This window comes from Leucoraja erinacea, chromosome 8, assembly GCF_028641065.1.
Source record: "Leucoraja erinacea ecotype New England chromosome 8, Leri_hhj_1, whole genome shotgun sequence".
Lineage (NCBI taxonomy): Eukaryota > Metazoa > Chordata > Chondrichthyes > Rajiformes > Rajidae > Leucoraja > Leucoraja erinaceus.
In genome coordinates, this window is record NC_073384.1 from 36,692,606 (window position 1) to 36,719,755 (window position 27,150).

A 27,150-nucleotide genomic window follows, 5' to 3' on the forward strand; every position below is an offset into this window, starting at 1 on the left:
ACTGAATACCCCCCCCCCCCCCCCCCATAGCCAATATTTTGTACCGCCACACCACTATACTGTGAAATATGGTACATTATGACGATGTTTTCATGCCGTTTTCGATATTCGTTATTATTTATCTGATACGTTGGAGCCCCGCTCGGGCAGTGTGCCTGGAATTTCATTGCAATGATTGTGTGTATTATTATAGTATTATTATTAAAAAAGGAACAGATGACATTTCGGGTCGTAACCTGTCTGAAGAAGGGTTCTGTCCCGAGTCGTCACCTGTTCCTCTTCTCCAGAGATGCTGCCTGACCCGAGTTGCTCCAGAACTTTGTGCATACCTAAAGACAGTTCATTACTGATTATTCTATATTTATTAATGTGTTATTGTAATAATTGTGGCCAAGGGGATCAGAGGGTATGGAGAAAAGGCAGGTACGGGATACTGAGTTGGATGATCAGCCATGATCATATTAAATGGCGGTGCAGGCTCGAAGGGCCGAATGGCCTACTCCTACACCTAATTTCTATGTTTCTATGTTTCTATGTAATATAGAGCTGCAGAATTTTATTGTTTCATTGTTGGTACATATGACAATGAAACACTCTTGAATCTTGTATGGGATGATTGACATGGACTAGGTTGGCCAAAGGGCCTGTTTCCATGTTGAATCTCTAAACTCTAAACTAAATTCTAAAGTCTTGAGACACCCAGGAGAGGGTAGAGGGCAAAGCTTAATGACATTTTCATGCTCAGAAGAGGCACCAATATTAGCAGAAAAAGCACCAAGGAACTACAGATGCTGGTTTATACCAAAGATAAACTCCTAGTGCTGGAGTAATTCAGCAGATCAGGCTGCATCTCTGAAGAACATGAATAGTGATGTTTCAGGTTGGAACCCTTCTTCAGACCTGAATCTTTGGCAGAATAAGAGTTTGGTGGTTGAGAAGGACGGTAAGATATCCCTCCAAGGCAGGCAGGGCACAGAGCCTAAATGGCCGTATCCATGGCTTTTACCCGGAGAAAGGGAGAGGTTGGCGAGGTCCAACTGTGAGAAACCGGTGGGACAGTCAATGCATCCTGACCTGAGGGGATGGTGAAGAGGGACTGGATAGCTTGGGTAATGATGAAGTTATGGGGACCAGGGAAGTGACAGAGGCGAGGGCATCACATGGATGTCGGATGGATGGGGCTAAGGTTTTGGACAACCTCCTTTGGCTGTGGGACTTTCCCCTGTCTCTCCTCGGAAGGTGTGAAGCCTTTAGCCCAGGTCAACCTTCCAACACCTTCACTCAATGATGGCACATGGGGGCGGGGCTCTCGCTGACGTCACGCCGTTCCCAGGCCGGCTCGCGGGGACGCGCTGGGTCAGGGCGCGCGCACTGGTCGGACCGGCCCGGGAGCGGCGGCGGCAGCAGTAGAGGCTGAGGCTGCGGACGGGGACTTGCACCAAGCACGGTAAAGGGAGAGAGAGTCTTCCCGGGACCGGGGCGGCCGGGGAGGTGATGAGGGGAGGGGAGGGGAGAGTGGGAAGAAGTGAGAGGGAGTGAATGAGAGGAGGGGGGAGGAAATGGGAGTGAAGGAAGAAGGCGACGGAGGGAGAGAGGGAAGGACAGAGGGGTGGTGTGGACTGAGCCAAATAAGATGAGGAGGGAGAGATGGAAGGAAAGGAAGGAAGAGTAAAGGAAAGGGAGGGAGTGAGGTGGAGAGAGAGGGTGTGTAGGAGGGGAGAGGGAGGGGTGGTCGTGAGTTATGTTTGTCACGGGAGGGAGGGACTGAAGGAATGATGTGGTTGGCAGGGCTGGTTTGCAGCTCTCGGGATGGGTGGGAGAGAGCAACTGGCAACCGCTGGCACTGCGTATCCCTCTGCTGAGTAAAGCTCTCGGTGCCACTTCCTGGTCTGTTCAGGAATCTGGAGTCTTTTCCTCCTGACGCTGCTGCCTGTGTATGTGGGGAGTTGTGGTAGGTTGTGGGGCAGCGCTCCCTGATGATACTGTCACTTTCCCCTTGTTCTTGTCCCGTGGGGGTAGTTGGTGTTTAAATTGTCTGCATATCACAAAGAATGAATCTGCCCTCGAACTGACCCCCTCGCCTTTATTTAATTGGCACTGGAGGGACACTGCACACCATAAATAAACTAGGCAAACTAAACAATTCTAAATATTTTGCAAGAACTGGTCTAAATTGTATAAAGTGTCCCACCACTGCCTATATATTTAAGTTTGGACTTGCATTTTTTGCTACTTTTGCATTGTTTGTCAATTCGATTATTACTGAAGGTACACGGTTTCGGCCCGAAACGTTGCCTATCTCCTTCGCTCCATAGTTGCTGCTGCACCCGCTGAGTTTCTCCAGCACTTTTGTGTACCTTCGATTTTCCAGCATCTGCAGTTCTTTCTTGAACACTATTATTACTGTATGTTGGTGTTTCTTTTATATTTTAAATTTTAGTTCGTTAACAATATAGTTTACTGTCATGGTGAAGTGTTTAATTATATGTACAGAAATGAAATTCTTACTTGTGACAAGGTTTTACGCACATACAACACAAATTATTTGTTTTAATTCATCATGAATGTATTGGCCCCGAATAGCCATCCCGTGTGGAGACTCGAAGACAAATGTATTTGTTGTGATATTTTGCTTTCTGGCGTGAGATGCTGGTTTGGTGTGGAGCTGGGGAAAAGCTTTGATTAAGATGATTTTGGAAATACTGACTTGTTTTCATTAATCACAACATTTGTGAAGTGAAGCAGCAAATAATGACGGTTTTATTTGATAAACACACAATTGTCAACTTGTGTCTAAAAAGAGAAAGGTGACGTACCTTGTGTAATGAGTGACTGTTTCAGGTGCGGCGTTGGACATTCTATATTACTGGTTTCCAACATGTGTTTTTGTTTCACTTTGACCTGGATTAAGAGCAGCCATGCGGTAAATTGCCTTTAGTTTCCTGGTGCAAGTATACACATCTTGCGCTATGATCCTGTTGGGAAACGAGACAATTGGGATATCAAAGCATCTCGTATAAAATGTGGACATGATGTGCTGATACCTATCGTTCGCTAACATGCTTAAGACAGTTCAGGAACAGGAGCCAGGAATGAAGCTGAAACTCGAGCATTGTGCATTATATAAAGCACAAATGGCCATTTCTTTACAGGTTTAGCAGAATGCTGGCTGGATTAAGGGGTATTAGCTGCAAGGAAGGGTTGGAAAAACTTGACATAAAGTGACAGAGTAACTCAGCAGGTCAGGCAGCATCTCTGCAGAACAGATGTTTGTAAGTTCGAGGAGCAGCTTTAGGCCATGCGGCCCATCTGTGGTTAGGTGACTTGTATTGTTTTCCCTGGAATGCAGAAGGTTGCGGGGAGACCTGACAGAAGACATAAAATTATGAGAGGCATAGATAGGGTAGAAACCAGGAACTGCAGATATTTGTCTACAAAAAAAGACACGTGTTGGAGTAACTCTGCGGGTAAGGCAGCATCTTTGGAGAATGTGGATAGGTGACGCTTTGGGTCGGGACCCTTCTTCAGACTGCGTAGACAGTCAGCAACCATTTTCCCAGGTAGGAAATGTCAAAGAGCACAGGGTGAGGGGGCATTTTTTTTTACACGGAGTGGTGGGTGTGCTGCTGGGGTGGTGGACACAGGCATGGTAAAGGCATTTAAGAGGGTTTTAGATAAGCACATGGATATGGAGCGATATGGATCAGATAGAGGAGATTGGTTGAACTTGGCATCATGTTGGGCAGGGGCATTCGGCACGTTCCTCTACTGTACTTTAATGTTCTGTGCAACTTACTACAGCTCCACCACAAATTTTCTGGCACCCTTGGTTCCAGAGCCTTTCTGGATGATCTGTTCTGCCAGACCAACAGAGGTCACGACCTATGAGAGGAACCCAACGGTACCGGTACAGTCCCCCTGATGATCCGACATAGCGGCCCGCAAGGTCAGCCTCAAAAGTCGGCTATGGGAACGGATTGTCACGTATCACCGAGGTGCAATGAAAAGAAGGGTCCCAATCCGAAAAGTTACCATGTTCTCCAAGCTGCCTGAGCTGCTGAATTGCTCCAGCTTTTTTTGTAAACCAGCATCTGCAGTTGCTTTGTTCAACTAAATTTATTTTAGAGAAACAGAATGGAAACAGGCTCTTCAGCCCACCCAGTCCATGCCGACCAGCAATCACCCCATACACTAGCACTATCCTACATACTAGGGATAATTTACAGAAGCCAATTAACCTAGAAACCTGTATGTCTTTGGAGTGTAGGAGGAAACTGGCGCACCCAGAGAAAACCCACGCGGTCAGAGGGAGAATGTACACGCTCCGTGCAGACAGCAACCATAGTCAGATTGAACCTGAGTTTCTGGCGCAGTAAGGCAGCAACTCTACTGTTGCGCCACTGTGCTGCCCTTCTTACTTCCATTCAGTTTTACAGGCAGGCCCATTGACATAAAAAGTCATAAATATACAACCAATAATGCAATAAATGAATAATTAAAGCACATAGTTGGTGGTAGCAATGCTGCAGTGCAAATGATAGAAAGCCTTTGTGTATCGGGAGCTCCTAGTCATGCAGCTCGGAAACAGGCTCTTTGCCCAATTAGTCCATGCCGATCAAGATGCCCCATCTAATCTCGCTTGCCCACATTTGGTCCATATCCGTCTGAACCTTTCCTATCCATGTACCTGTCCAAATGTCTTTAAAGTACCTTCCTCAACTAGAAGGTACTTTATAGTGCCTTCCTTAACTCCTTTCTCTGGCAGCTCGTTCCATATACTGACAACTACATCATGACTCCTTTAGAAGAACAATGCCGTCATCATACAAGGAAGAGTAGGATTGACCTGAAACATCACACATCCATGTTCTTCAGAGATGCTGCCTGATCCGCTGAGTTACCTCACGTTGTCTTTTTTTGTAAACCAGCAACTAATTCCTTGTGTCTCAAACCTGCACTGCAATTTCATAAGATTATGACTGTCTTTATCTTATTGTCAAATAGGGAAAACAGGCCATAAAGAAATTGAAACAGAGGTCGGGGGTGGCAAAGTGGTGCAACTGGGAGAGTTGTTGCCTCAGTGCCAGGAACCCGGGATCGATCCTGATCTTGGGTGCTGTCTGTGTGGAGTTTGCACGTTCTCCATATGATCTCGTGGGTTTTCTCTGAGTGCTCCGGTTTCCTCCCACATCCCAAAGACGTGCGGATTTGTAGGTTAATTGGCCTTTGTAAATTGCTCCGAGTGTGTAGAGAGTGGATGAGAAAGTGGGAAAAAATAGAAACAGTGTGAACAGGGGCAATCGTGGACTCGATGGGTCGAAGGTCCTGTTGTCTCTATAAAACTGAACTAGTGCAGTACATTGTTCTTTCATCTGACTGTTGACAGAAAAGTCATGTTCTTATTCATAATGGATGTTTTATGACTTGTTAATGTCTGATTCCTGAAGTCAGCTCCTGATGCATGGTCATTAACTTACTTGCTTGCTGAGGATTGATGACATATTAGCTGGTCCTATGGGAACCAGATTCAAAGGCACCAATGTGGGAAGATCCCCAATGGAAATGAGACTTCTGGGACTGACCAAACAGCAATATTAAAGTGGTTTAAGAGCTCTATAAAAGATACTGCTCATTCAACCCTCTAATTATTGGGCAGGGCCCTTACCACTAATTGCCACTAAATTGGTCATTTTACTAAAACCACACAATCGGCTGTTTGAGATATAGTTTAATTTAGAGATGCAGCATGGAAACAGGCCGTTCGGCCCACCGATCATCTGTTCACATTAGTTCTATGTTATCCTATTTTCTCATCCATTCCGTACACACCAGGGGAAATTTAGAGGCCCAATTAACCCACATGTCTTTGGGACGTGGGAGAAAACCCGAACACCCGGAGAAAACCTACGCAGTCACAGGGAGAAGAGTTTATTTACAGATTATATGCTTCGTAGACTGGGGATTAAGCAGTGTCAGTTGCTAAAGAACACCTGGGAGATTTACTCTACACCAAACCTGCACTGCTCTTGATATCGACATTTAGATGTTAGAATATAATAACCTACAGATTTCTATTATCCTCCAGTAAATTCGTTATTCATGGGAATGTCCTCGTAGCACCCCCATCTCTCCTATCCAGTGTCCTGTCGAACAGATAGGGTGAATGCATGGTCTTTTACCCATAGTAGGGGAATCAACAACCTGAGGACATGGTGGGAGGGGAAGGATTTAATAGAAACCTGAGAGGCAACATTTTATGGTGAGTATATGGAGCAAGCTGCGTGAGGAGATAGTTAAAGTGGGTAGTTTAGTTTAGAGATATGGCGTAGGTCTCTTTGGCCCACCGAATCAACTATTGATCTTCACACTTGTTCTATGTTATCCCACTTCCTCATCCACTCCCTACACCCTAGGGGCATTTTACAGCGGCCAATTAACCTGCAAGCCCACACGTCTTTGGGATGTGGGAGAAAACCGGAACACCCCTAGGCAAAGCATGCAGTAACAGGGAGAATGTACAAACTCTACATGGACAGTGCCCGTGGTCAGTATCGAAGCCGGGTCTCTGGTGCTGTGAGGCAGCAACTTCACCAGCTGCGCATCTCTTAAATCTTTGGAGGAAAAAAACATGCATGTGTCCATAAACATCTCAAACAAGTATGGTATTTGAAAAGGGGTGAACGCTATTGATTCCAAAAATTATTGGCAATCGAGTCCCGTACAATAACAATATTTAAATGACATTTCGACAGGTACATGGATAGAAAAGGTTTGGGATATGGGCGAAACGCGAGCATGTGGAACAAGTGTTGATGGGGCATAATGGGCAAGTTAGGTCAAAGAGCCTGTTTCCACACTGTATCACTCTGATTTTATACAGTGCATTCAGAAAGTATTCAGCCCCTTTCACTTTTTCCACATTTTGTTACGTTACAGTCTTATTCTAAAATGGATTAAGTTCATTTTTTTTAAATCATTAATCTATACACATTACCCCATAATAAAAAAGTGAAAACAGGTGTTTAGAAATTTTTGCAAAGTAATTAAACATAAATAACTGAAATATCACATTCACATAAGTATTCAGACCCTTTACTCAGTACTTTGTTGAGGCACCTTTAGCAGCGATTACAGCCTAAAGTCTTCTTGGGTATGATGCTACAAGCTTGGCACACCTCTATTTGGGTAATTTCTCTCATTCTTCTCTGCAGATCCCCTCAAGCTCTGTCAGGTTAGATGGGGAGCGTCGATGAACAGCTATTTTCAGGTCCCTCCAGAGATGTTCGATCGGGTTCAAGTCCGGGCTCTGGCTGGGCCACTCAAGGACATTCACAGACTTGTCACGAAACCACTCCTGCGTTGTATTGACTGTGTGCTTAGGGTTGTTGTCCTGTTGGAAGGTGAACCTCCGCCCCAGTCTGAGGTCCTGAACGCATCAAGGATCTCTGTACTTTGCTCCGTTCAACCATCCCTCGATCCTGACTAGTCTCCCAGTTCCTGCTGCTGAAAAACATCCCCACAGCATGATGCTGCCACCACCATGCTTCACCTTAGGTATGGTATTGGCCAGGTGACGAGCGGTGCCTGGTTTCCTCCAGACATGACACTTGGCATTCAGGCCAAAGAGTTCAATCTTGGTTTCATCAGACCAGAGAATCTTGTTTTAAAGGTGCCTTTTGTCAAACTTCAAGCGGGCTGTCATGACCCTTTTACTGAGGAGTGGCTTCCGACTGGCCACTCTACCATAAAAGCCTGATTGGTGGAGTGCTGCGGCCAGCTTTATGAAGAGTCCTGGTGGTTCCAAAGTTCTTCCATTTAAGAATGACAGAAGCCACTGTGCTCTTTGGAACCTGCAATGCTGCAGAAATTGTTTTATACCCTTCCCCAGATCTGTGACTCGACACAATCCTGTCTCGGAGTTCTACGGACAATTCCTTCGTCTTCATGGCTTGGTTTTTGCTCCAACATGCACTGTCAACTGTGGAACCTTATATAGACAGGTGTGTGCCTTTCCAAATCATGTCCAATCAATTTAATTTACCATTTGTGGACTCCAATCAAGTTGTAGAAACATCTCAGGGATGATCAATGGAAACAGGATGCACCGAAGCTCAATTTTGAGTGATATAGCAAGGGGTCTGAATACTTATGTAGATGTGATATTTCAGTTATTTACTTTTAATTACTTTGCAAAAATTTCTAAACACCTGTTTACGCTTTTTTATTATGAGGTATTGTGTGTAGATTGATGATATAAAAAGTGAATTTAATCCAGTTTAGAATAAGGCTGTCACGTAACAAAATGTGGAAAAAGTGAATACTTTCTGAATGCACTGTATCTGTGTAAGAGCTTTTGGATTTTAACATCCGAGTCCCTGCCTTGCAATATTACTGAAGGCACAGCATGTGCATGGATCCCGGTCAGTTACAGTTTGTTTGTACTCCCTTCTCACAGCTTATTCTTGCCAAAATACATTTTATATCGAAATATATATTGTACATACATCTCGTGCCATGAATGCAACATGCTTATCATTTAGGAGACATAAGGCATTTAACATGGTTTTCCAATGCTGTTATTAATTGCCTGAACTTTTGAAACTTCTAGATTAGTACGGATGTCAGGGGTTATGGAGAGAAGGCAGGAGAATGAGGTTGAGAGGGAAAGATAGATCGGCCATGATTGATGGCCCGAATGGCCTAATTCTGCTCCTCGAACTTATGAACTTGTGAAACAATCGCACTTCTTTAAAATACGGACTAGAATTTCCACAAAGGTACAAGGAACTACAGGTGCTGGAATCTAGAGCAAAACACTAAGTGCTGGAGGAACTCTGGGTCATTCAGCATCTGTGGAGGGACGGACAAGCGATGTTTTGGGGTGGGACCCATCATCCTGACTCAGTCCTACTGTTGTTTGTATTTATTTGCTCCATTTGTATCATTCCCTCTGCTTCAAAGATGTAACATCACATCAGCGTAAATTCAATTTCTCTTTCACACATACATGAGTGTGAGTTGTACGTCGAAAAGGGTTTTACTTCATTGGTAGAAACAAGGAACTGCAGACGCTGGTTTATACCAAAGATAGACACAAAGTCCTGGAGTAACTCAATGGGTCAAGGAGCATTTCTGGAGTAAAATAACGGTGATGTTTCGGGTCGGGACCAGTCTGATGAACGGGGCCGAACTAAAATGTCACCCATGCTGTTTCTCCTGTGTTGCTCTCTGACCCACTGAGTTACTCCAACACTTTGTGTCTATCTTTAAATCAGTGGTACTTTATTGGCATGTGTACAATAACAATATTGTACTGAACATTATTGTTAAATTATTTTTTTGCGTACTGTTCAGTGACAATCCTACTGTTGGGATTAGGCAAAATCATACTTGGTATGGGAGTGTAAGGCAGTAGACTACACTGAGTCCATATCCAAGAGTCGCCACGTTTTATGCGCCACAGTGGCGCAGATGGTAGAGCTGCTCCCCATCAGCACCAGAGACACGAGTTCAATCTTGCCTCAAGTGCTGTCTGTGTGGAGTTTGCATGTTCTCCCATGTGAGTTTCCTCCGGTTGCTCCGGTTTCCTCCTGCATCCCAAAGTCGTGCAGGTTTGTAGGTTAATTGGCCTCTGTAAATAGCCCCCAGTGTTTGGGGAATAGATGAGAAAGTGGGATAACATAGACCTAGTGGGACCGAGTGATCAATGGTCAGCGTTGACTCGGTGGACCGAAGGACCTGTTTCCATGCTATATCTCTAAAGTTCGACATTTAATAATGGCGGGTCTGGCGACAGTACTGGGTGGGAGTTGCAGGATCAGCGTGGCCAGACAATGTTCTCCACCACTGCTCTACTGCTCTGTGCTGCTGTAGGCCATGTCTGATCCGTGCCTGGCCATTTGCAGTTTCACCTGATCTATGCGGCACGGTAGCGTAGCAGTAGAGTTGCTGCTTTATGCCCCTGTCCCGCTGAGGAAACTTGAACAGAAACCTCTGGAGACTTTGCGCCCCACCCAAGGTTTCCGTGCGGTTCCCAGAGGTTTTTGTCAGTCTCCCTACTGGTCGAAAGTGGTTTCCGCTTCTTCTATGATCCGGCGATTATTTCAAAAAATTCAAAAGTAGCCGCGACTAAAAATAGGTTGCCGTTTTAAAAATCGGTAATTTTTTATTCGAAGCCGGTTGCGATGCTAGTTGAAGGTGGTTGCCGGAGGTTGCAGGTGGTTGCCGGAGGTTACAGGTAGTGGAAGGTAAGACCTAATATTGTGGTAGGTAAGACCGAAATAATCGCCGGAACATAGAAGAAGCGGAAACCACTTTCGACCATTAGGGAGACTGACAAAAACCTCCGGGAACCGCACGGAAACCTTGGATGGGGCGCAAAGTCTCCAGAGGTTTCCGTTCAGGTTTCCTAAGTGGGACAGGGGCATTACACTACTTGCAGCGCCGGAGACCCGGGTTCGATCTCGACCGGGTGCTGTCAGTATGGTCTTTGTACATTCTCCCCGTGACCGCATGGGCTTTTCAGAGATCTTTGGTTTCCTCCCACACTCCAAAGACGTACAGGTTTGTAGGTAAATTGGCTTGGTATAATTGTAAATTGTCTATAGTGTGTGTAGAGTTGTGTTAATGTGGGGGGGATCGCTGGTCGGTGCGGACTCGGTGGGCTGAAGGGCCTGTTCTGCACTGTATCTGTAAACTAAACAAAACTAATGGAGCTCCAGCAGCCCACTCGTCCCACTCCCACGCCTCCCTCCTCGACACCAACCCATGAACGCGTCGTCCCTCGCCTCCCATGGCCATCGCTCAGCCTCCCTGCCCTGGGGCACTTCCCGCAGCTGACCCAGAGCGCCACCTAGGACAGTGGGAGGTGAGCCCTCAGTCCGTTCACTAGCATCGTTCTTTTCCTTCGTTCTCCACTGCCGCCATCTGGAAGGGTGAAGTTGGGTTTTAATTCCCATCGAGCCACTATGGCTCCAAGCTTCAGAGCAACCTTTAGCTTAAAGTGCTGGGCTGTGGGACATGAAAGTGTGTGGCTTTTTGTCTCCTGTCATTCCTCCTGTTTCTTGCTCAAGATTCCAGCACCTGCGATCCTTGGTGTCTCCTAGAACAGCCACAAGCATAGAGCAGTGCAGATAGGATTTACCAGGACTCGAGGGCCAGAGTTATAGGGGGGGGGTTGAGCAGACTAGGACTTTATTGCTTGTAGCGCTGGAGGATGAGGAGTGATACAAAATCATGGGTGAATGCACAGTCTTTTACCCAGAGTAGGGTGATCGAGAACCAGAGGACAGAGGTTCAAGGTTTCTTCAGACTGTCCCGAACCGAAATGTCACCCATCCTTTTTCCTCTGGTGATGTTCCCTGACCCGCTGAGTTACTCGTTCACTTTGTGGCAATCTTTGGTATAAACCAACATCTGCTGTTTCTACAGATACCATAACGGTGTTTGAGGCTTTTAGATAGACACATGGATATGCAGGGAACGGAGGGATGTGGATTGTGTGTAGGCTGATAAGAGATGCTCTTGGCACAGACATTGTGGGCTGAAGGGCCTGTTCCTGTTCTGCTCCATGTTCAATATTGGAATTCATGTCAATGAAAGTGGTTGTGGAGTTGATTTTTATTCCATTCATGTAAATAGCTCCTGGAAATAAAAGGTCAAAAACTATGAACAATGTCCCGTGTGAATCAAATCCCTGTTGACACTCACAATATTTTTTTGCTTTTAGTCTGTAGGGATTTTCTACTTGTCATAGAGCCATATGGCATGGAAACAGGTCCTTTGAACCAACGCCCCTGCTAACCAAGATGCCCCGTCTACACTAGTCCCACCTGCCGCATCTGCCCTATATCCTTCTAAGCCTTTCTTATTGTACCTTGTGAATTTCCAATTTCCAATGGGGCAGGTCATAGAGTAGTACAGCATAGAAATAGGCCCTTCAGTCCAACATACCCATGCTGACCAAGATGCCACTCAACACTGGTCCCACTTGCCTGCGTTTGACCCGTATCCCTTTATTCTATCCATGTAACTGTAAATATTTTTTAACTATTGTGATGGTACATGCCTCAACCACCTCTTCCGGCAGGTAGTTGATTGCAGAGGCTGTACTCAGTGTGTTTATGCCCATCCTTGTGTACTGTTAATACAGGTCTACCACTGATTTTCTGACAAATGGTGGTTCGGCACCTCCTTTAATCTGGACAAAGTTAAGTGAGTGCACTTGAAATCCCTCCCCCCAGAAGTCCCCCCGAAAATGTGGCACCTAGGCCGGGTGAGGTGGCCGTTCTCTACCTCTTTGGGATCGACCGATTGTTGGGTTGAATTTGCCCCTGCAGCTGGGGCTCCGGCACAGCCAGAGCCGGCGGATCCATTCCCCCGGCCGACTTTCAAGGCCAACTATGCGCTACCTAGTAGGATCGTTCCGGTAACATTGGGTTCCTCTCGGCGGATGTGACCTCCGTTAATCCTGAATGGCTCTGGAACCATGAATGTCAGAAAATCGGTGGTGGCCTTGTACGCAGTATAAGATGTTATGATTCATGATATCATGTATGTACAACGGGCATTCCCATGCCTGTGGGTGTTCGTCTGTGGGATTTTAGGATCAGACTAGACCAAGTGCAGACCCGTTGTGTCTGCTCCCCCAACGCAAGATTGCACCACTCACGCATAGCCCTCAACTGCCTAGGCACGGCTCATTTCTCCTCATCCCCCAGCACTCCCTCCTCCTCCTCTTCACCCTCCCTCTTCAATCCCTAGAGAAGGAGGGGGGGGGGGGGTAGAGAGGGAGGGGACGGGATAGAGAGGGAGGGAAGTGGAGGAGGAAGGGGTTAGAGTGAGAGGGAGGGGGGGTTGAGTGGGGGGCAGGGACGGGAGGAGAGGGGGGGGGTAGAGAAGGGGAGGGAGGGTATAGAGGGAGGGGGTTAGAGAGAGTGGGAGTGGGGGGGAGAGGGGGAGGGAGATTAGAGAGGGGAGAGGGGGTAGAGAGAGGGGTAGGGGGGGTAGAGAAGGGGAGGGAGGGTATAGAGGGAGGGGGTTAGAGAGAGTGGGAGTGGGGGGGGAGAGGGGGAGGGAGATTAGAGAGGGGGGGGGGGTAGAGAGGGTGGGGGTGAGGGGCATCTCCCATCGCTGGAGTGCCCCTCCCTCCTGGAGTGTCCCGTCCTACCTTGCGAATCGATTGTGACGTCACTCGGGTTTTTTTTCTGAAATGGGTGAGTTTTTTCGCTTTTTTTAAAAACTTTAAATGATTTTAAAAGTCTGGAAATATAGGTGGGAATGCGACGGGAAGATGTTTATTGCCTCGACGTGAAAAATATGAGTAGAATGTGTGAAAATGGGAAGGCTGTGGCCTAGCGTTTGGAAGAAAATAGGAATATAGAAATGGCACGCACACACACACACACACACACACACACACACACACACACACACACACACACACACACACACACACACACACACACACACACACACACACACACACACACACACACACACACACACACACACACACAGCCACAGCCACAAACAATGTTTAATACCAGCGACGTAATAACGCTGGAACCACTTTGGAATCTCACTCCTCATGTGCCTTTCATTTAAGATTTTTTACCCAAGGGGAGTCGTGGAGTGAAGGCCATTTTACTGCAATAAACAAAGTAATCGACACTTTTAGCAAACAGTGCATGGCAATACATATCCGTAGAAAAATACACTTTATTTACCGAGAATGTGGAATGTAGGAAGGTACAGCGCAGGAAAGGCCCTTCAGCCAACACTGTCTTTTACAGATGCGCCGTAGAAAGCATTTTATCGGGATGCATCGCAGCATGGTTTAGGAACTGCTCTATCCAAACTGCAGCGCATCTGTAAAAGACAATGTTAGCCAAAGGGCCTTTCCTGTGCTGCACCTTTCTACATTCCACATTCAAGGTGAATAGAGTGTATTTTTCTATGGACATGTATTGCCATGCACATCTGTTTGCTAAAAGTGTCGTTGATGCCCACACCAACTCTTACCAGCCTGCACATGATCCATATCCTGCCATTCCCTGCATATCCATGCGCTAATCAAAAGGTTTATTAAATGCCGCTATCGCATCTGCCTTCATCGCACCCCTGGCACCGTGTTCCTGGCACCTATTACCGTCCGTGTAAAAAAAACTTGCCCAGCACATCTCGTTGCTTTCCCTCGAGGATCTATATATTGGAATGTTGGAGTAACCCAGTGGGTCAGGCAGCATCTCTGGAAAATATGGATGAGTGACATTTCGGGCCCGGACCCTTTTTTAGATTCGGTGGCACATTGGCGCAATGGTAGAGTTGCTGCCTTACAGTGCCAGAGACCCAGGCTTGATCCTAAGTACGGGTGCCGTCTGTACAGAGTTTATACATTCTCCTTGTGACCGTGTGGGTTTTCTCTCGGTGCTCCTGCACTCCAAAGGCATGCAGGTTTGTAGGTTACTTAGCTCTGTTAAAATTGTGAAGTTGTCCTGAGTGTGTAGGATAGTGCTAATGTACAGGGTGATTGCTGGTCGGCGTGGACTCGGTGGGCCGAAGGACCTGTTTCCCTGCTGTATCTCTAAAAGTCTTTAGAGTGCAGAGGAGATTAATTTAACCTGGCGTCATGTTCAACACAGTCATGTGTAAGAAAGAACTGCAGATGCTGGTTTAAATCGAAGGCAGACACAAAATGCTGGAGTAACTCAGCGGACAAGACAGCATCTCTGGGTGAAGGAATGGGCCTGAAGAAGGGTCTCGACCCGAAATGTCACCCATTCCTTTAACACAGTCATGATGGGCTGAAGAGCCTGTTCCTGTGCTGGACTGCCTTGTATTCTTAACCCAATCGTTAAACGGGGGCCGGGCACAGGTGCTGGTCAGTTAGAGTTATACAGTGTGGAAACAGGGGCTTCGGCCCAACTAGCCCATGCTGACTAACATGTGTCATCTACACTAGTCTCACCTATCTGCATTTGGCCTAAAAGCCTCTAAACCTGTCTTATCCATGTACCTGTCTAAATGTTTCTTAAACGCTGCGATAGTACCTGCCTCGACTACTTCCTCCGGCAGCCCACTCCTTACACCCACCACCCTTTGGGTAAAAAAAAGTTATCCTTCGGGTTCCCATTAAATCTTTTCCCCTGACACCTTAAACCCATGTCTGTCCTCTGGTTCTTGATTCCCCTACTCTGGGCATTAGACTGTGCATTTACCCAATCTATTCCCCTCGTGATCTTATGCATCTCTATAAGATAACAAGATCATCCTCCTGTGCTCCAATGCGTAGAATCCTAGCCTTCCCTAACCTCTCCCAATTGCTCAGGTCCTTAAGTCCTGCTTTGTGAACCTACCTGCAGAGCATTCAAAGGGACAGAGAACATTACGTGAAATGCACTACCAATAATTTTGGATTTAATTGTCTAAAAAACCTTCCCATTGCTTTGATAATTTTCTTTGCCGTTGGTTCTGTTTTGTAAAGCAAGCTGACATTTGTTTACAGTTGATGTCTACTGCGTGCTATGGTTTTAACCTTGGGGCAGGTTCAGGCAAAAAGTGTATTGGATTGTTAAGTCTTGTTCTGTCGGGGATAATGTGGCTTTTCCCAGCAATCACGGGTGTAATGGTTGGCAAAAGGAATTGATTGCAGAGTGTCCTGATGTGCACTGTGCCGTCCTCGGAGAGTAAAAGATGCTGAATTCCCATTTCATTAGTAGTTCCCACACATGCCGCCTGTGATTTTGTTGAGATATACTTCCTCTGTTAAACTTTGGTTAGTGGTTTCATGTTACAGTCCCATCGATGGAAACAAAGGCACAAAATATCCTCACAGGATGCTTCTTGCACAGCCTGCAGTCCCCTGATGAATGTATGTGGAAACGACAATAAGGAATATTTATAAGGCTCGTATCTCTTGTAGATCCCGATTAAAATCAAATTAGTATCTTGTCATCAGGTTACCGCAGATAAATTTTGTACACATTTTGTTTAGTTTATTGTCATGTGTACCAAGGTACAGTGAAAAATCGTGCTATCCAGTCAGCGGAAAGGCTATACACGACTGCAATCAAGCCGTCCACAGTGTACAGCATTTAGAAACAAAGAACTGCAGATGCTGGTTCATACCAAAGAAAGACACAAAGTGCTGGAGTAACTCAATGGGTCCGGCAGCATCTCTGGAGAAAAAGAATAAAGGGTCCCAACACGAGACGTCCTAGTGTACACAGAATATAAATGGAATAACGTCTGGTGCAAGGTAAAGTATGATTAAAGATAGTCTGATGGGCTCTCATGAGGTAAATGGTAGGTCAGGACATCAGATTATTGGCGATGCATTTTTTGTAAATTACATTAAAAACACAAATTACGTGCTTTAACTCCAGGATATGCCAATTTATGTGAAGGACAATAACTACATATGCAAAAAACAGCAACGGACATGCTAACTGGCTCATTAAAAAAAAAACGAATCCTGTAGGTGCAAGTATATCATTGGGATTATCGCGTGGGTACCTCACTTCACTGGTGTTTTGTTGAGATAAGGGCCTGTCCCACTTGGACGTCATTTACGTGTCGTGACGCGCGCGTGATGCTCACATGGCGTGCATTACGTGCGCATGGCGCGTGGTAACGCATGGTGGCGTAGGCAGTGAAACGCGGACGCGCCCCAGGATTTTGGGATTCACAAAATCTTTGCGCACCACCTGTGTGAGGCACAAATTACGCCCAAGTGGGACAGGCCCTTTAGGCCAACAACACCTCAGGAAAGCTCAACAGTAGGTTCTGGCATCCCAGAACAACCCGGCATCACACTCACATTAACCACCCCCCAAACACACAGGTGGGGGGAGGGGGATGAGAAGAGGGAGGGAGAGGAGGAGGAGGAAACGGGACAGATTTGGGAGGGAACGGAGTAGGGGGTGAGAGAGGGAGATGGGGAGAGAGATGTGAGGGAGGGGGAGAGGGGTTGAGGGAGAGAGGGGGAAAGAGTGGGGAGGGAGAGTGGAGGGGGAAGGGGCTGAGAGGTGGAAGAGTGGGGAGGGAGGAGGAGAGGGATAGGGGGAGTGATGGAAGAGGGACAGAGGGGTAGGAGGAAGGGCGCGGGTGGAGAGAGGGAAGGGGGTGGGGTAGAGAGGGAAGGGGGGTGCGGGAGAGAGGGATGGGTGAGAGAGGGAGCGCGATGAGGAGAGGGAAACATAGAAACATAGAAATTAAGTGCAGGAGTAGGCCATTCGGCCCTTTGAGGCTGCACAACCATTCAATATGATCATGGATGATCATTCAACTCGGTATCCTGTACCTGCCTTCTCTCCATACCCCCTGATCCCATTAGCCACAAGGGCCACATCTAACTCCCTCTTAAAAATAGCCAATGAACTGTCCTCAACTACCTTCTGTGCCAGTGAATTCCAGAGATTCACCACTCTCTGTGTGAAAAATGTTTTTCTCGTCTCTGTCCTAAAGGATTTCCCCCTTATCTTTAAACTGTGACCCCTTGTTCTGGACTTCCCCAACACCTGGAACAATCTTCCTGCATTTAGCCTGTCCATCCCCTTAAGAATTTTGTACGTTTCTTTAAGATCCGCCCTCAATCTTCTAAATTCTAGCGTGTACAAGCCGAGCCTATCCAGTCTTTCTTCATATGAAAGTCCTGACATCCCAGGAATCAGTCTGGTGAACCTTCACTGTACTCCCTCTATGGCAACAATGTCTTTGAGCATTGGGCATTGTGACATCACACGATGGAACGTTCACCAGGTGCTGGCGCTCCTGCAAAGGCATATGTAAATGAAACCATTCTGATAGGACATATGTGAACATTGGGCATTGTGACATCACACAATGGAACATTCACCATGGGCTGTGGCTGGGGCTGCTGCTATGGGTGAGAAGCCAGTTTATTTTTGAAATATTGGGGGGGGGGGGGGGAGGGAAGGATTTGATTAAAAATGTGTACTTAAACACAACGAAATGTAATGAGGAGCCGATACTTAGAAAGAAAAGTGAAATCTCTACTGAAATGGAAAAGATGTCGGCGATTCTGCGTCTGGTTTCGGAGTTGCAGGGAATCAAAGGAAGAAAGGCGGCCAGCAGCCGTCCATGAAAATGGATCCATCTGCGAGTATTGGGCATTGTGACATCACACGATGGAACGAATCAAAAGGCAGAAAGGCAGCCGGACGGACGGACGGCAGGCGGCAGCCACAGACTTTTATATATAACTAGACCAAGTGCAGACCCGTTGGGTCTGCTCCCCCAATGGTGTGATCCCCCAACCCAATATTCCACCATGCACCCGTCTCCTCCAACGGAACTGAACCCGTTCCCAAATGTAAGATTCCAGCACTCTCCTGCCTCCCTCAGCAGTGGATTAAAAAAAAATAATTCCAATTGCACCTACCCTGCCTGCTGCAGCAGTTCCAATTGCAATACCAATTGGCCCTCCCCTCCTGTTGAAGCACTTGCTGTGATATCCCATTGAGGTGAAAAGTTCAGAGTGTTCCTATCTTGCAACTTTGTTTTGAAGTGTGTTGGAAGCTGATAGGAAGGAGCAACGAATCAAAAGGCAGAAAGGCAGCTGGACGGACGGCAGGCGGCAGCCACAGACTTTTATATAATAGTAGATCGATGGATAGATAGATAGAATAATAGATAGAAGATAGATTGTCGTGAATTTATAGGCAAAATGGAAGGAATTTAATGTTTAATTCCCGTAAATTAATGGGCATTTAAATCATCTTGCGAGTGGGTTTTAGTTTGTGGAACGCGATTGATTGGAACGTTGCGGTTGCAGTGAATTTGAACCCCATATCGGCAGGAAAAACACTGCCGATTCGTATGGGGCCAAAGTCACACTTTCGCCAATTAAATTAGGATTAAAGTCATCCTAAGAAGCAAGTTTATATGTAAAATAGACGACTTACGTTATGTTTTGTCCCCTACTTGAGATCCATCCCATTGTAGGCGTTGAGGGTGTTAGAAGTAGCTTTTTATTTTACTCCAGCGATTAAATTGTCCCGCAATTTTTTTTCTTCAAACTTCCGAGAATGGAAGTCCGATTGATTGTTCTGCAGCAGTTAGCAGCCCGAGAAAACAGCATTTTAATCCCGCCCCCCCCCCCTCAAAGGCGCCAAAGTCGCGCGCACGGCCAGTGGCAGAACTGCAGCGCCGCTGAAGGTTAGTATTGTCACATCGCTACACCCAGATCCACGCCTCATCCGCAGCCAAGATCGAACCCAGTGCCACAAGCGCTGCCGAACCGCCACTGATCTGTTCCTCCCCCCGAGTGTCCCATCCCCGTCCAGGAGCAGCGGCCCACAGCCAGCGCTGAGAAGCCCCAACCCCAGCTCAACTCATCCCGCCCCGCCGGGCCAATTGACAGCTGGAACCAGCGTCTCCCCCCGTGCCGGCTGCCGGTCCAGGGCCGCCACCGCTCCAGGCCTGCGTCCCGGCTGGACAGGCAGAGCCGAGCTGGAGCCAGCGCCTCCCCCACATGCCGGCTGCAAGTCCGGGGACACCACTGCCCCGCCAGCCCAGGGCCACCCCAGGCAGGAACGGGACACCCGGGAGGTGATGGGGACGGCCCAGCAGCAACTCAACAGCACCCGCAGCGCAGTACCCACAGCTGCCGAGAATATTTATAGCGAGTGACCTATGACCTGCGCATGCGCAGTCGGAATACCAAACTCACTTATTGCCTCTGCCTGCACATGATCCATATCCCTCCATATGCCTACCAAAAACCCCTCAAATGCCACTATTCCACCACCCCTGCACCATGTTCCAGCCACCTACTAAACTTAGCCCCTCTCACCTTAAAGCTATGCCCTCTTGCCTTTGATATTTCCATCTGGGAGAAAGGTTCTGGAAGTCTACCCTATCTCTGCCTCTTTTATATACTTCTCTTAGGTCTCAGCCTCTGAAGCTCCAGAGGAAACAATCCAAGTTCTCCCAACTTCTCCTTTCAGCTAATACCCCCGAATCCAGGTGGCAATCTGGTAAACACAAGTCTGAAGGGTCTCACCCCAAAACATGTTCCCCAGAGATGCTACCTCACCTGCTGAGTTACTCCAGTGCTTGTTTAGAACTGCAGATGTTGGAAAAATCAAAGATAGACAAAAATGCTGGAGAAACTCAGCGGGTGAGGCAGCATCTATGGATAGAAAAATAGGCGACGTTTTTGGTCAAGACCCTTCCTCAGACTGATGTCGGGGGGGGGGGGGGGGGGCAGGAAAAATAAAGGAAGAGGCAGAGAGAGACAGCAGGCTTGTGGGAGAGCTGGGAAGGGGGAGGGAAAGAAGGTAAAAAGCAAGGACTATCTGAAATTAGAGACTCAATGTTCATACTGCTGAGGTGTAAGCTACCCAAGCGAAATATGCGGAGCTGTTCTTCCAATATGCGCTGGGCCTCACTCTGGCAATGGAGGAGGCCCAGGACAGAAAGGTCAGATTTGGAATGGGAGGGAGAGTTGAAGTGCTGAACCACCGGGAGATCAGGTTGGTTAGTGTGAACAGAGTGGAGGTATTGGGCGATCGCCGAGCCTGCGCTTGGTCTCGCCGATGTAGAGAAATTGACACCTGGAACAGCGGATGCAGTAGATGAGGTTGGAGGAAGTGCAGGTAAACCTCTGCCTCACCTAGAAAGACTGATTGGGTCCTTGGATGGGGGAGGTAAAACGACAAGTGTAGCATTTCCTGCAGTTGCAAGGCAAAGTACCCGGGGAAGGAGTGGTTTGGGTGGGAAGGGACGAATTGACCTGGGACTCCAGCACTTTGTGTACTTTTGGCATTTGGGTAAATTTCTACATTGCTAACTATATCTGACTATTTGTGTAGAGTAGGCTTGTTTGAAGCTCAAAATGTATTTTCATGCACACATTAAGCTTGATTTGAATGTGCAAGTGGCAACTGGTAAAGCCAGTATCTTCAGTGATTTTTAGTGGTAAGACCCTGAATCTTGGCCAACTTTCATTGCATTGAGGGTAGAGACAAGAAACTGCAGATGCTGGTTTGCACAAATGGACGCAAAGTGCTGGAGTAACCAGAGGGTCAGGCAGCATCTCGGGAGAACATGGATAGGTGACATTTCGGGTTGGGACCTTTCTTCAGACTGATTGCATTGGCATTGGTACATGATCAGTGGGGCAATTAAAATCCCGTTTCCTGGCAGCACTGCCATGCCAGAGGTGGGTGGGTGGCACAGTGGTAGAGTTGCAGCCTTACAGCTCCAGAGACACTGGTTCCATCCTGACTGTATGTACGCCGTTTATACGTCCTCCCCATGACCACGTGTGTTTTCACCGAGTCTCCGATTTCCTCCCACATTCCAAACACATGCAAGTTTGTATGTTGACACAAAATGCTGGTGTAACTCGGCGGGTGAGGCAGCATCTCTGGAAAGAAGGAATGGGCGACGTTTCGGGTCGAGACCCTTCTTCAGACTGATGTCAGGGGAGGGGGCGGGACAAAGATAGAATGTAGTCGGAGACAATAAGACTAGTGGGAGAACGGAGAAGGGGGTGGAGAGAGAAAGCAAGGGCTATCTGAAGTTAGAGAAGTCAAGTTCATACCGCTGGGGTGTAAACTACCCAAGTGAAATATGAGGTGCTGTTCCTCCAATTTGCGCCGGGCCTCACTCTGACAATGGAAGAGGCCCAGGACAGAAAGGTCAGATTGGGAATGGGAGGGAGAGTTGAAGAGCTGAGCCACCGGGATATCAGGTAGGTTAAGATGGACTGAGCGGAGGGTGGGTTAAGACGGACTGAGCAGAGGTTTCTTACACAGGTTTGTATGTTAATTGGCTTCTGTAAATTGTTTCTAGTGTCTAGGATAGAACTAGTGTGGACTCGGTGGGCCGAAGGCCATGCTTCCACATTCTTATCTCTAAAATAAACTAAGTGCCATCTTTCACTTGAGATGTTAAACTGAAGGCCTGCCTGATCTCAGGTGGGTATAAAAATTCCCTTGGCACGTTTTCATGTGGGAATTCTGCCTTGTGGTAAGTCAATATTTATTTGCCAAATGCCCTAAAAAACAATGATCTGTTCATTCTCTCTTTCTTCCTGCACGGGAGATGCGGCCGTATGGAAATTGACTTGCGCTTTCTGACATTACAGGCTCACCACCGATTTTCTTGCACCCTTGCTTCCAGAGCCTTTCTGGATTATCCGTTTTGCCCAACAGAGGTCACGGCCTTGGGGCACAGAGGTCCGTAAAGTCGGCTGCGGAAGTCGGTTGTGGGCTCAGTCTTGCCGGCTCCGGCTGGGCTGGAGTTCTAAAGCCGCGCCGCAGGGGGCAAATTTGAACTGCCGATCGGCCGCTGAAGTCCTGATGAGGTTGAGATCAGCCACCTCACCTGGCCGAGGCTCCACAGTTTCAGGGGTACTTCCGTAGGGGTTGGGGGGGGATTTAGTCCAGATTAAAGGAGGGGCCGGACCCCAGTTGGCATTTGGAGATAACCTTGGTTTGGAAATGGAGTAGTTGGTTTGTTTTATTATTTATAATTATAATTTTGAGGCACCATACTTTAAGGCAGTGTTTACTAACATCAGTTTATATCAACAATTTGGATGAGAATGTACAAGGCACGATTAGTATGTTTGCAGATAACACTAAAGTGGGTGGTGCCAAGATAGCGAAGATGGTTACCAAAAAATTGCAGCAGGATCTTGATCAGTTAGGCAGGTGGACTGAGAAATGGTTAATGGAGTTTAATGCAAAGGTGATGTATTTTTGGAAGTAAAATCAGGGCAGGACATGCACACTGAATGGCAGGGCCCTGGGGAATAGTGTTGCCAACTGTTCCGTATTAGCCGGGACATCTTGTCTCTTGGGCTAAATTGGTTTATCCTGTACAGGACCGCCCTTGTCCCGTATTTGACTGCTACTACTCGGGTCGAAGGGGCTGTCGGAGCGCCGCGTCCCGCCCCATCTCACCCGTCCCCATGTAGTGCAGCACATGGAGTGAAGCAGCAGCGCCTCAGCCCTGGCCCCGTTGGTCGGCAGCCTGGCCTGCTGTCCGACCTTCAAATTACGTCTCTCCTTCAAATTTCCCTTTCCCAAGGCCATGACTGCGTTTGGGTAAACATTCATCCTATCTCTATCCACTTATTCATCTCTCCTTACAAGTCCTCCAGCTATGTTCCTCATCGGCCTTCTCACCAAACCAGCGAATGTCAAACCATCTATGTGGGGGGAACCTCATTGAAACTTAGCAAATAGTGAAATGCGTGGATAGAGTGGATGTGGAGAGGATGTTTCCACTAGTGGCAGAGTCTAAGACCGGAGTCGAGGACCAGAGGTCATAGCCTCAGAATAAAAGGATGTAACTTTAGATGGGAGAAAAAGAGGAATTTCTTTAGTCGGAGGGTGGTGAATTTGTGCAGTTCATTGCCACAGATGGCTGTGGAGGCCAGGTCAGTGGATATTTTTAAGGCGGAGATTGATAGATTCTTGATTGGTAAGGACGTCAAAGGTTATCGGGAGAAGACAAGAGAATGGGGTTGAGAGGGAAAGATTGATGATCCATGATTGAATGGTGGAGTAGCCTAATTCTGCTCCTATGACATGAACTTTGGCTGAGAAGTGCTCTTGGTGCCATCATTTTCTAAATTTGGGGCTTGCTGATGATTCCATTTAAAAATCATAAGAAAATAGGGTGCCCTTGACCCCTCGAGGCCTGTCGCTCCGTTCAATATGTTTATATCAGATCTGCTCCAGCTCTCTCCCCCTGATGCATATCTCAATCACATTTTCCCCTCCCCTACTTTAGACTGGAGACACAGCACAGAAACAGGCCCTTTGGCCCATTGAGACCCGCCCACCAGCGATCACCCGTACACGAGCACTATCCCACATACTAGAGACAATTCGCACTTTACAGAAGCCAATTATTCTACATACCTGTACGCCTTTGGAGTGTGGTAGCAAACTGGAGCACCCGGAGAAAACCCGTGCCTTCAAAGGGAGAAGGCACCCATAGTCAGGATCGAACCCGGGATGCTGGCGTGCATCTCTACTGCAACGTATACACTGATAAATGTTCCACAATCTTCTCCAGTTGAACAGGAAATACTGAAACTACTATTTTTGGCTCCCACCTAGTCCTTTGTCCAACACTAGTAGTATCTCCACCACAGCCACTGTGTCATCCTAAAGCACACAGCTTGTAACCTCAAGCAATAAACAAGTGTTGGTGGAACTCACGGTGTTGTGGTCGAGTTGCTGCCTTACAGCGCCAGAGACCCAGGTTCGATCCTCTGTACGGAGTTTATACATTCTTCCTGTGACAGCGTGGGTTTTCCCTGGTTGCTCTGGTTTCCTCCCACACTCCAAAGATGTGCAGGTTTTTAAGTTATTTGGCTTCGGTAATAATTGTAAATTGTTCCTAGTGTGTAGGATAGTGTTAGTGTATGGGGTGATCGCTGGTCGGTGTGGACGTTGGGCCGAAGGGCCTGTTTTCGTTCTGTATATCTAAACTAAACTAAATTCAGTGGGTCAGGCAGCATTTTAGTTTTGTTTAGAGATACAGCGTGGAAACGGGCTCTTCAGCATACCGAGTCCACGCCGACCATCGATTACCCATGCATCAGGTCAATGTCTGAAGAAAGGTTCTTACCCAAAACATTACCTGTTTTTCTCCGGAGATGTTGCCTGACCTGCTGAGTTACTCCAGCATTTTGTATCTATCTTCTAGTTCTATGCTATCCCACTTTTGCATCCTACACAATAAGGGTGTTCATCAGAAACCAAATAACCTACAAACCCGCAGGTCTTTGGGATGTGATAAAAAACCGGAGCACTCAGTGAAAATCCACGCGGTCACAGGCAGAATGTACAAACTTCACACAGATAGCACTTGTCGTCAGGATTGAAGCCAGGTCTCTGGCTGTGTGAGGCAGAGACTCTACTGCAGCGCCATTGTGCCGCCCAGATCGTATTTGTGGAAGGAAATGGACAGACAACATTTTGAGTCAAGGCCCCCTTTCAGATTGATACCTCCGCAGATGTTGCCTGACCCGCTGAGTTCTTTCCATTTGTTTCTTGCTCAAGATTCCAGCATCTGCAGTTTCTCGTGTCTCTGCATGTAACCTGAATCAATTTGCAAACTTGCATCTGTGTCAACGGGTCCTTTTCAGAATGGCAGGCCGTGGCGAGTGGAGTGCTGCAAGGCTCGGTGTTGGGGCCGCAACTGTTTACCGTATATATTCATGATTTGGAAGAGGGAATTAGGAGCAACACTAGCAAGTTTGCGGATGACACAAAGCTGGGTGGCAGTGTGAACTTTGAAGAGGATGTTAGGAGGTTGCAGGGTGACCTGGACAGGTTGAGTGAATGGGTAGATGCAGTATAATATAGATAAATGTGAGGTTATCCACTTTGGCGGCAAAAACAAGGGGGCAGATTATTATCTCAATGGGGTTAGGTTAGGTAAGGGGGAGGTGCAGCGAGACCTGGGTGTCCTTGTACACCGGTCACTGAAAGTTGGCGTGCAGGTACAGCAGGTAGTGAAGAAAGCTAATGAAATGTTGGCCTTCTTAACAAGAGGATTTCAGTATAGGAGTAAAGAGGTTCTTCTGCAGTTGTATAGGGCTCTGGTGAGACCACATCTGGAGTATTGTGTACAGTTTTGGTCTCCTAATTTGAGGAAGGACATCCTTGTGATTGAGGCAGTGCAGCGTAGGTTCACGATATTGATCCCTGGGATGGCGGGACTGTCATATGAGGAAAGATTGAAAAGACTAGGCTTGTATTCACTGGAATTTAGAAGGATGAGGGGGATCTTATAGAAACATATAAAATTATAAAAGGACTGGACAAGCTAGATGCAGGAAAAATGTTCCCAATGTTGGGCGAGTCCAGAACCAGGGGCCACAGTCTTAGAATAAAGGGGAGGTCATTTAAGACTGAGGTGAGACATTTTTTTTCACCCAGAGAGTTGTGAATTTATGGAATTCCCTGCCACAGAGGGAAGTGGAGGCCAAATCACTGGATGGATTTAAGAGAGAGTTAGATAGAGCTCTAGGGGCTAGTGGAATCAAGGGATATGGGGAGAAGGCAGGCACGGGTTATTGATAGGGGACGATCAGCCATGATCACAATAAATGGCGGTGCTGGCTCGAAGGCCGAATGGCTTCCTCCTGCACCTAGTTTCTATGTAACTCATCTTGTTTCCAATATTCCCCTGCTTATCACCACTGACAATAGGGAAGATTGATAAACTGAGTAATTAGATTAGATTAGATTCCTTTATTGTCATTCAGACCTTTCGGTCTGAACGAAATTATGTTGCCTGCAGTCATACAAAGAATCAATAATAACAAAACATACATTAAACACAAATTAAACATCCACCACAGTGAGTTCACCAAGCACATCCTCACTGTGATGGAGGTAAAGTCTTAGTCTCCGTCTCTTCCCTCCCTGTTCTCCCTCTGTGCTGAGGCAATTGATCCAGGCTGAAGATGCCGTCCTCCAGTCCAGCGGACCTCCGTGGTGATGTCGCTGCCGCCGAAAGCCGGAACACCGTCTCCGCTCCGAGACGGCCCGCCACAGCGTCTCCGGGCCGCCTCCGCTCCAGGCCGCCGCCCCCACCACAGTCATGCAGTCTCCGCTCCGGGGCCGCCGCCCCAGCTCCCCCGCGCTCCAGGTCCTGCAGTCTCCGCTCCGGGCCCGCCGCCCCAGCTCCGGGTCCCGCAGTCGCCGCTCCAGGTCCTGCAGTCTCCGCTCCGGGCCGCCGCACCCGCTCCAGGCCGCCGCCCCCGCTCCAGGTCCTGCAGTCTCCGCTCCGGGCCGCCGCCCCAGCTCCGGGTCCCGCAGTTGCCGCTCCAGGTCCTGCAGTCTCCGCTCCGGGCCGCCGCCCCAGCTCCGGGTCCCGCAGTCTCCGCTCCGGGCCCCGCTGCATCAGCTCCAGGCCGCCGCTGAAAGTCAGAACGTCGCACCAGCAAGTCGGGCCACCGTTGCCTTAGCCCCGAAGAAGGTCAGCCTCTCGTTGGTAAGTCCTGGCTGGCTCTGACTCCGGAGCCTCGGGGTCAGTTGGAGGCTGCCAGCTCCGCCATTAGGCCTCAGCACAGACGGAGGCAGAGAAGGGGGATACGACACGAAAAAGTCGCATTCCCCCGAAGGAAGAGACAGAGAACATGTTTCACCC

The 27,150-nt window shown here is 47.8% G+C and overlaps 1 protein-coding gene across 1 annotated transcript in view; it reads left to right on the top strand.

Moving 5' to 3' along the window:
- Positions 1–1,341: 1,341 nt before the first annotated feature.
- The window catches only part of myo6a (myosin VIa), a 173,374-nt gene continuing 147,565 nt past the window's right edge, over positions 1,342–27,150 (top strand). The window contains 1 exon segment of the mRNA XM_055639474.1: positions 1,342–1,447. The gene's annotated coding sequence lies outside the window, so the exon portion shown is untranslated.